Source organism: Gavialis gangeticus, unplaced genomic scaffold, assembly GCF_001723915.1.
Source record: "Gavialis gangeticus isolate Ggan-Ray unplaced genomic scaffold, GavGan_comp1, whole genome shotgun sequence".
Classification (NCBI taxonomy): Eukaryota; Metazoa; Chordata; order Crocodylia; family Gavialidae; genus Gavialis; species Gavialis gangeticus.
In genome coordinates, this window is record NW_017729019.1 from 8,220,421 (window position 1) to 8,231,231 (window position 10,811).

At 53.0% G+C, this 10,811-nt stretch overlaps 1 protein-coding gene across 1 annotated transcript in view; it reads right to left on the minus strand.

The window, feature by feature from the left end:
• LOC109295246 (Krueppel-like factor 15) overlaps positions 1–4,722 on the minus strand; it is a 12,968-nt gene extending 8,246 nt beyond the window's left edge. Inside the window, exon 1 of the mRNA XM_019513988.1 lies at positions 4,185–4,722. The gene's annotated coding sequence lies outside the window, so the exon portion shown is untranslated. The remainder of the gene's footprint in view (positions 1–4,184) is intronic.
• Positions 4,723–10,811: the final 6,089 nt, after the last annotated feature.

A 10,811-nucleotide genomic window follows, 5' to 3' on the forward strand; every position in this document is an offset into this window, starting at 1 on the left:
CCGCCGCCGCTCACATGACGCGGGGGAGGCGGCTCCGGCCCCGCCCGCAGGCAGCCCTGTGCCCCGGCCCCGGGGGGGGCAGGCGTGGGGGCCTCTCTGAGCTTGCAGAAGCCCCCGGAGGCTCCAGCCCCAAAGGAAGGGGCAGGCCCCTCCTGGGGGCTGCAGAGGAGCAGGGGGCGGCTGCCCAGAGCGGAGAGGGTGGTCGGATGGGACGAGCCTGCCTCAGGCAGGGGTTGGACTAGATGGGCGCTGCGACCGGCCGCTGAGCGAGGGGATAGGAAAGGGTGCCGACAAAGGTGAAAAATGGATTTTCCTGCCAAGGAGAAAACCGTGGCTTTTCCCTTGCAGGCCAGGGGGGCCCACACCCCCACCCCCTGCCCCGCGCGCTGGGTCGGGACTGGCCATCGACGTTTACAAATGGGTCCTGGTGCAGAAAAGCTGGAGAGGCGCTGGGCGAGAGGACCTCTGCAAGTCCTTTCCAGCCGTCAGCTCCCTGCAGGGCGGGCGCAGCCCATCAGCCAGGCTTCCCCTGGGCCAGGACTTAGCCCACGTGGATGATACTAGTAGTGGGGCTGGCTGAGCACAGGACCCCCAAGGGCTGGTGCCTGGTGCCTGGGTAAGGGGCATGGATGAGACGCGGGGCTCAGTGACATGGGACGGGGCACGGCGCGCTTCTCCAGGCACCAGCCGTAGCATTCAGGGCTCGGTAGGGGAGGCATCAGCTAATACCAGTAGCCCACTTTTTGTGGAAACCCTTGCCATCAAGGGAGGCCTTTCCACCCCATCTGACTGGGACTCTTCATGCGTGTCCCAGGGCCGGGCTTGCCAGAGAAGTTCGTTCCTCTGGCTTTTGCCCCAAGCAGGCTTTAAACCGGCAGAACAAGGGGGTGAGGCTTGGAGAGTTGGCTGGAGACCTCAAAGGCTCAACTCACAGTTCCTGGAGGCTGGTTGTGACTCGGGTCGCTGGGTGAGGCACCCACGCGCATTTTGCACTAGGCTTTCCGGTCCTTCATCTGCCTTGGTGCTCATGAGATATTTTGCTGCACGGGAGAGCTGGGCTTAGTGTTTCGGCACCTGCGGTCAACTCCCAGCCTGTGGCAGCCTGTGCATACATAGAGCATGGCTGTCAGTTAACCACACACATGCAGTGCTGGGAAGCTTATTCACAGGTGTTATTACCAACCAACAAAGGCCATCGGTTAGCGAGCGGTGCTGGTACAGTTCATACAGGTGCAGTCTCACCAGCCACGGGGAGGTCTGCTATTGCAACGCCAGCAGGCAGCACACGCAGGCGAGACAGCGCATGACAGCAGATGCTGTAGTGACAGAGGAGACTTTTCAAGTTCATTTGGATATTGCCTGATTCATCGCTCCCTGTCCTAAACTGCTGTGCAGGAATCACATAATGTTGAATAGCAGTCGCACTAGAATAGCGAGCAGAAGGAGCCGTCTGTATCAGGACAGCCTCTAAAACGCTGCAGGAGCCTTAGGATGAAAGATGCTCTAGAAATATATGAGAGATGAATAGTATTTTGCACTTCTATGGAAGATCTCCAAAGATCTCCCAGCACTCGATACATATACCCTAAGGAAGACAGAGGCCCGCTTTCTGTTAATTAATGAACGTCCAAATTCCCTGGACAACTCTGAAAACCCCACCTACAATTAGTAAAGTAGAGAAGGGTCCTAATTAAAACTAGATGTGAATGCACTCAGGTTAGGGGAGAATTCAGATCTGGCTCCCGACTTCGCAGTGCGAGCTCATCTCTAAAATATGTATAATTAAATCTGTGTACGTGTACACGTATGTGTATGTGTACACTAAGCCTTTCACATGAGGGTCTCAGTGGACACTTACAATATTGCCTATTCACAAGAGGAGGCTTTATTATCCCATTTTTATAAATGGGGGAATTAAGGCACAGGGCAATGAAGTGACTTGTTAATCATCCTGCAGGTCAGTGGCAGAAGTGGGGGCAGAGCCGGGGAGCCCTGATTCCAACTCCCCTTCACTTACAACGGAGGACAGAGCCGGTAGCTTGTTTCAAAAAGGGTACCGGTATCCTCTGGTCCTTTCCACGGGCATCTTTCCCTGTCACTTGTTTTCATCCAGCTGAAGAGACTAATTTCTTTTTCTGAGAGAGAATTATGCAACGTGGGATTTTTTTTTCAAAGGCTGCCTGGGATCGAACGGTTCTGAAATCCCCTGCAAATGCCCATCCAAATACAAAAGCGTTGGCCACGTCCCATGCCTGCGATGATGTCTCAATGGACTCCAGAGCAGCCTTGGGCTGGTGTTTTCCATTCTGCCCATAAGCTCCAGGAGACGCAAGTTGCTTAACCCACCTTCACGAAACCACCACCCACTCTTCCCCCCACGACATGACTGGGCACGACAAAGGTTCTGCTTTTCTCTGGGAAGCTGATGATCCTGCGTCGACTTGTCTCCTTTATCAGATCGCCTGGCTTAGTCCGGAGGAAACCTCTGCTTTCGCTGCTCCTCTGTGGTTTGCCACAGCTCTTGGGAGCTTCCCCCACATCTCTGAAGCTCAAGCTCATGTTCCAGCAGGCAGGAACGCAACGGGCTGCTGCTGACTTGGGGCTGAAGGAGTCTTGTTTCCTGTTTTGCAGGACAGCACCTGGCCAGAGACAGGCTGCGGGTCTGTCAGAAGAAGCACGAGCCGCTCAAGACCATGCTTGGGGTTTGAGGCGCTGTATCCGTGTGTCGTTGGGACCCGTTCCTGGCCCGGGGATGACTTGCTGCAGACCACAGAGCCCTCCCTTCCCTCCTCCGAGGCTCGGCCTAGACTCTGGCTCTACTCCTGGCAATGGAGAAGGACGTGTCTCTAGCTCAGTCTCTCTTTGGTCCCACTGATCCTACTGCTCCTCCTCCTCTCCTGGGTTTGGCCTGCCTCCCCTCATGCCTCCCCCTTTCCACCTAGTAAGTGATGCTGCACTTAGAGCACAGGTTGGAGAGCCTGCTTGCATGCTAGTCCCTGCCAGGATCTGCAGCAGTCTAGTGGCTCGCCTTAGACTGGGGCTTCCCAACAGCCTGGAGATCGACAGACACGGGGTTGAAATAACGCTGTGCACATCTCCCAGTTGCTTGCTCCCTGGCTCAGGTATGAGGGCTGTTGAGCAACAGTGTATGAGGAGATGGTGCTTTTGCTGGGATTCCCTCTCTCAACCTCTAGCACTTGGCTTTGGCCTGAATCATTGTAACTATCTGCTGAAAAAAAATGTACTCTAGACTTTACTCTTATCTGGATGATAGAGGGTCAAATTAGAATTGCATTGGGTTAGATTAGGGTTTCCAAAGGAGATTAGATAGGCAGGTGCCCAATTTCCATGGAAATGACTTAAAATCCCAGCCATAGCGGCTTCTTTACGGCATGGAGACCACAGAGCTATTTCTTGTAATGGATAACGGTGGTGTGAGGCAGATATTGTAATTAGATTTTTATTGAGGAAACCATAGAATACTATAGGCTCCTGTTGTCCCTGCTACCAGATGTCTTTGCCACTGGGTTATGGCTGTCTCTGCTTTTGCATTTTTGGGGCAGGACTCTTAGCCAAACCTATTCCTAGGAAATGGTCAAAGTAGACAGTTAAGTGGAATCATTTTAGGAGTGTACATTTCATTGCTATGTTGTAGCAATTGTGTTAATGTGCTGTTTGGGCTACAGCATCCTCCTAATTGAGGTTTGGGGTCTTTTCCTTTAGGTCGTCTATTGCTTTCAGGGTGCCGGGGGGAGGGTTGATTGTTTTCACAAACTGACTTGCTCATGAGTCACTTCCACGGACTGGATTCTCATGACAGGTGCGCGGAGTGCACTGCTAGCATTCATGGTCCTGGATTGCTTGCCTTTGTTGTTTTCTATTGGTTTTAAATGATGCCTGGCTTTGCTACCAGCTGCATGCATGTATGATGCATGTATGTATTCTTGCATGCACGATGCCTGTGCTGATTCTTACTACGAGTGCTCTGTTCTTCTCTGGAAGAGAGATGCATGTGTGTGACGGCCTTCCTCTGTGCCAGGAGAGGGCACTGTAAGATTTCATCACTGAAATCACTAGATTGCTACATCCCTAAATCAGTTGCATATGAGCTGAACCCAGGGCTGCTCTTATGCGTCAAGGACTAAAAAGATGAGATCACGGGGAGAAAAAGCTCCCATACTCACAGCTGCTTGCTTTGAGCACAGATTAGTCTCACTGGATGGAGGGATCAGGGTCTGTCTCCTGGCTCTGTGTTAGTACAGTGACTAGCAAAGCAGGTCCTAGCCCATCATTGCAGTTCTTTGTCACTATAGGAAAAAACCCAAGAAATACAGTAACAACTACTACTGGTTCTGTGCCTGAGCACCAAATCACTGAGTGTATCTAATCCCCAGAGACAGATGAGATACTGGTTTCTGCCCCTTCAGGGATGACAGTGCATTATGCCAAAACAGATTAGTTATAATCTATAGACCAGGGTTCTGTATTTAGAAGGTGCATTAAATCCTGAGAGATTCGATATAATCTGTGGAGGTGCAGGGCTACAACAAGAGGGCTTTGTACCTTGACTAGATTAGCTGGGGAAGGATGTTACTTCGCAGATTGAAAGGAACCTATTTAGAGGCCTTGGCATCTCGTATACATCCTCCAGTATCTAAAGACTGGAACGAGATTGGGCAGCCTTGTACAAAGACAGGCTTGCAAGGCCAGATTCCACATTTTCGTTGCTGTAAACAGGAAAGCACTGACTCACATGTTTGACCACAGCCACACAAAGAAATAAATGAAACCCGTTCCCAATAAGGAATAGCACCCAGTGTCAAGAGTCAAAACCTAAGTGGTGTAACATCCAAAAGGCCATCCTAGTTAAAGAGTCATTAAGTGTTTATCACAAATTCTTCACTGAGCGGGGGAAGAGGTCTTCATGATCAACCCCTCCTATTAAAATATGGCCAATCAGATTGTAGGTAGATGCATGTCATTAATGAGTGCATATCTATGATTGCAAGCCTGGGGAAGAGGGGAATAATGGACCAGAGTTCTTGGGGGAACAGAACAGCTAACAAGAGCTCCGAGTTCCTGGGGTCTGACTGACCTACACCCAGCCTCCCAAATGTGAGTGTTTTTGCATTTCCATTGCCCAATCCAAATGCTAGTTAAACTCACGTTTAGCTTTCCAATAAAGTGATTCCATTGAGAAGAGACAGACGTGCGCTCTCTCTATCCCAGGCACTGTCCAACAAACACGGCTCCCTTTGTCCCAGTTTGGGAATAAAGGGCCTCCCTTCACAGGTACTAGAGGATGTGTTACACTTCCACACATCAGATCCAGAACCCCCTTCCTTTCCACTTTACTGCTGGGTGGCTAGCAGCAGTCTGTGTGGGGCTTATGCCCTGCCTTTCTCACACACCCTCATTGCAAATCACCCTGTTCTGTTTACATTTGCAGATTTTGTATCTGAAATGCTTTTAACCAGTGCTTTCAACTGTTTTGGGAACCATTGGGTCTCTGCCATTTGTCTCTTCCATCAGACTTTTTCAACTGCAAAAGCAGGTGCCTGGCGGGAGCTGCAGATCACTTCCCATGACTGTGTGGACCCCCACCCCACCTGAAAACCACTGCTTCAGACAAACAGGGCTGCTCTGCCCCTCCTGATAAGGGTCTGGTTCATGCCCTGGCCTTTGCTGCACCACTGGGGTTGCTTACAGAGGTTAACCTGGCCCTCCCCTCCCTAAACAGCACATTGGCAGCTGGCCCTTATCACGTCTGGGCAGCATGATGGCACCCAGAACCAGGAACAAGCTATGCAAAAGCGCCAGGCTGCACAGGGGTCTCTGTTCGCTGCGCAGAGGATGAAAGAGAGACGACATAACAGGTCCTGGCCAGTGGGTGACATCTGCCTTAGATCCAGACTCCCCAGGACCAGGGGGCTGTACCCCACGGCTCATGGGATTCCCTGCCGGTACTGATGTCTGCCTAGACAGGAGTCTGCATGGGAGCAGAGATTCCCTGTCGCCTTCTCAGGGCACAAGCCACATTTTGCAGCAGGTTGTGCTCTCTGGGCTCGTCCTCAGGCCTGAGATCCAGCTTTATGCAGAGATGCAGGAACCCAGGTTTGTGGGCAGGAGGGATGCTGACAGCAGGGCTCCCGGCGCCATCTGCCGGTGCAACGGTGCAACGTGAACTGGGGGGGGAGCGAGCAAGCCCTCCGCATCACCTTGCCCTGCTACCTCAAGGAGCACTAGGGCCAGAGGTGGGAAGGGAGGGCAGAAAAGCCTGCAGGTTTGCATAGTAAGAGGGCAGGGCCAGGCCCATTCCCACCACCGCACTGGCTCCTAAGCACATAGGCCTCCCGGAGCCCCAGTAGGCAGAAATCTGCCAGAAAGTGGGCAGTGATGCTGGCATTGGGCAATGACAATCACTTCTCCAGGAGAAACAGGGGACAGGAGGCAGCTGGCCAGTGTGAGTGACACCAGCCTCTCTGACCTCTCCCAAATGTGGTGCAGTTGTTCCTGCCCCTGTGCAAGCAGCAGCTGCCATCCCGCTCACTCCCAAGGGCTCTGAGCAACCCAGGCGGTGTTGCTGGTTTGGCTCGCGCGCACATCCTGCTCCCTGATCCTGCTGGCAACCAATGCTCAGCTCTCACCAAGGTCCCCTTCTAGTGAATCCGCCCTTTGCAACACTTTCGTGGGACGGATGGATAGTCTTCCCTGCTCCTGCTCAGGGCACAGGAAGAGAGAGCGAGTGGGAAAGCCTGGTCATCATTTAGAGGGTCTCGTGCAGCGTTAGGGTTCTCCATCACTTCCAGTACAACCGGGCAGAGGTGAATGGCGTGGGGATGCTAGTCTCCAGTTTCTGCAAACTCCAGAGACTCCCAGTGGGTCGTGGAGGAAATGTGGTGACCCACTGCTTACCCCAAACATCGCAATTAATGGAGTGACACATGCTCTTGATCAAAAGCTTTTTATTTTCCCTCTTAATAAAATTTATAATATGCCTCCCTGCACGCGATACAAAATATTTACTCTGCTAAATAAATACGACACGAACGTATTGCAGACAGCATATCGCCCTGAAGGAAAAACAGAACAGGACATCCTTCCCCAAATCCAGAGATTCACACAACAGGAGCTGGGAAGGACAGACGCTCCCCATCCCTTCCCACTGGGTCCAAGAGCATTCCCTTTAAACCCCCCAGCTGGGGGGCTGAGAAGGGAGAGGGAGGCCACAGTATCCACTAGGCAGTGTCCAGAAATGGACCTGTCACCTGAGAACACAGGAGGTTGCACGAACACCTACCCCTTTCCTTGAAGGAGGTTGCTCCAGTGAACGTAGGTCATACAGCAGAATCCATGTCCTCCAGCACTGCTTACACGTACGTGCAAGTTAGAAGAGCAACAAGACGTGCCAGAGGCTGCACTTGTGCTTTCTAGGACACACTGAGGTCCCTCGCTCACCTGTGTGGTGTCCCAACCATAGGCAGCTGTTCTGTACCGAGCCACACTGGCTTTTCCCAGGGCATTTTGGGGTGCCCGAAGCATGCACCTGATTGACCACAAGACGGCTGTGAGCAAAAAAGGGCCTTTGCTAATTATGGACCACAAGGCACTGCATTACGGGATAGAGTTAGGAAAAGGCACAGTCTAGACGGCTCTGATCAGGGTCTCCCTGGCTGAACCGGAGAGCCAGGGAGATGGGGCTGGGCCCAGAGCAGGCTGGAGGGGACATAGCACTAGCCCTGGGTGAAACACGTTCGCCCAGGAGCTCGGGGCTCAGCTCTCCTTTCAGAAGTAAACACGGCCACTCCCCTGACATCACGTCTTGGCTACGAGGGAACTGGCAATGTCCATTCTGCAAACAGGACCTGCCCCGTCCTGGGACTGGCCTGATCTGGCCATGCTACTGCAGACAAAAGCTGGACTTAGCTGGAGCCGGGCCTCCGACACCTTTGGAAAATGCCTGTCTATGCTACACTGGGGGAGAGAAGATAGTGGATTCACAGATTTCAGACGTTTAGGGCTGGAAGGGACCTCATGAGCTCATCCGGTCCAGCCCCCATGCTCTGGGCAGGGAAGACTGCCAGGGTCAAATAACGCAGGCGCTCCAGATTGTCCTACACAGGGCCAGGACCTAGGCACACTGGAAACAGGGCTTCATCTCTCCTCCACCTCATTCCACGTCTCTCAGACAGTCGGATGAGCCAGAGCGCTCGGGGACCATCAACCTTACGTGAAACACATGCTCGGGCATTTAAATAAACCCACCCATGACAGCTGCCACCATCTCCGAAAGGGGCTCAGCGCTTCTGGAAAACAAGCAAGCAAACAGCCACTTCCCTACCTGCACCCAAGCACAGACTCAGCTTCTCGCTCAATGCTCGTTACACGTCAGTGCGTTCATCTGGGCGCCGTGAACTCTGAGCTGAGGCAAAAAACTCCTTTTTGTCCCCTTACGATTTCTCCTGTGGCTCTACGCAGATGGATCCTCCTGTACTTCCCGCCTTCATTTGTTCTGTGAGCGAGCAAGCAAGCAAGCAAGCAAGCAACTCCCCTGTTTCCCCCCCAGAGACAGCTGCATTGCAGTGTGTTAACCTGGCCGTGGTGAAGTGTCGCTGGGATTATCATCTGGAAAGTTTTTTAAGCTCCTTCATGCTCAAAGCAAATTAAAAAAAAAAAAGAGAGAGAGAGAGAGACAGAGAAAGAGCAGCTCGTTTGGGCAGCGTCTGAGGGCAGCAGGGGAGCTGGCTTCAGCCCTGGTGCCGAAAGCACCGTGTGACACAGCCGTGCCAAAACAGGAACACCTTGTCCTTCAGCAGAGCCTTCCACCCCAGGGCTCTGCCGTTCCCACGCCTCCGTCACACTGAAGGCACTTTGTCTCGTCCGGCCTGGGCAAGGCCTTGTCTTTTTTCGCGGGTTGCTTTTGCTGGCTCGCAGCTCAGGCAATGAGGCACTGGGTTGCTCAGCCTGACCTTGGTTTCTGCCCACGCTGCAGGCACAGCTCAGGTTGCTGGGAGGGCCAGGGCTGCGGGCCACGCTCTTCACTCCCGCAGAGGCTCCTGTCCGTGCTGCAGCCACACAGACGGCCCGTTGCGCTGCTGAGAGCTCCCCTATTGCATGCAAATCCTCAACCGGGGCAGAGATGCGATAGCCAACATTACCTGTGCTCTGATCCCCCCGCAGACAAGCAGCGCACAGTACTGCACCCTTTCTTCTGACACTGGAGACCACTCTGGCCTGCAAGCTCCTGCTCTAAGCTACCCAGGCATCGTGATCCCCAGCACTGCAGGTGGATTGGAGTCTGCCAGCTCAGTTGATGCTCTGTGCTCTTCAGTCTGTGGGGGGAAAAACTGCTGCAAACAGCAGAAGTGTCCAGGGGTGAACCCGGCTCTGAGGCAGGACGCACTGGAACAGAAAGCCACATTTAAGGACCAAAGCCTTAAAAAGAGAGAGAGAGAGTGGAAAGGGGGAGCCAGACAACCCGAGGTGCAAAACTGTGGGCACAAAAGGGCACTGAGAGCCTCTTCCCTGCTTCTTGTGACTGAGGTAGCTCATGCACTGACCTTTGAAGTCCTATGGGTCATCCCAGCCCAGATGCACAAGTCTAATCAGGTTGCCCAGCACTGGGAGCAATGGGCCGTCCTGTTTCACAGTGGCACCGAGAGCCAGGGAAATTCAGGGGGGACAGACTGGGTTTTAAAATGAAGACAGAGGGGGAAAGTTCAAGGTGGGCTTGTTAAAAAATAATGAGAACAAGGCGTCCTTCCCATGCAGCGGGACAGGGCATGGACAGGAAAGACACCTCGGAGCATTTGGTGGTGGTGTGGTCTGAAATGGGTAGAGACACGGTGTCTAAGGATGGGGGATTTTTCCTTGAATTGCTCTCCCCAAAAGGCAGAGGTGGATAAGAGAAAAATGCAAGTGGAGGAAGCCACATATTCACACGCTCCTTTGCTCACTACCCAAGTCTCTCACCTGGACCTCCTCTTTTCAAGCAAACTCTCTCCTTCCTTCCTCAAGAGGTCACAAAGAGGCTTCCTCACAGTCAAGACCACCTCATCTGCAACTCAGTAACTGCAAAGGCCGGTTCCTCTAATGCATGATTAAATATGCACGAAATCGCAGATTCTACTTAAAACAACGTACCAGCTGGAGGCAGGGGAGAGCCACTTCTACGTGTGCTTGAAAGGCTGGATGTGGGGTTTTGGTGGAGGAGGATGGAGGGAACTTAGAGGGGCACATTCCAGCAATTCACCCCACCCCACAAATCCCCTGCTGCATGGATGCCGCCAGAAGAGATCACTTTTGGGGCCGAGGACACAAATATCTATTGAGTGAGCAGGAGGGTCTCCCTGAGCCCAGTGAGCTGCAGGGGGCTGGTACACACATGTGGAGTAGTAAAAAAATGAAAGAAGGTAAAATGCTAGTTTGCACCATCCATCCTTCTGACAGTAGGCTAAAATATCTGTATTCATGATCGTTGTAGGATCATATAGACCTGGTCCACTCATCACAGGTCTAGAGGCAAATTCACCCCCCAGTTGAGGAGGCTTTACCCGAGGGCAGGATAATGGAGGAGCTTTGCACTGGCTTGGGGGAGAGTTGAAGGGGCTGGGACTGCAACAAGCTCCTGCTAGCACCCGGACAAGGCTGGCACGTGGGGAGCCGAGCGCCAAGCTTCCCTCATCTCCCGCCCCCACGAGACATGCAGCATTTCCACACGAGCGCCTGCAGCCTGGACTGGTAGCTGGCCCCGGTGTCTGCTCCCCCTCCCCTCCACATCCTTTCTGAATTGTGGAGCCCAAAACTGGATG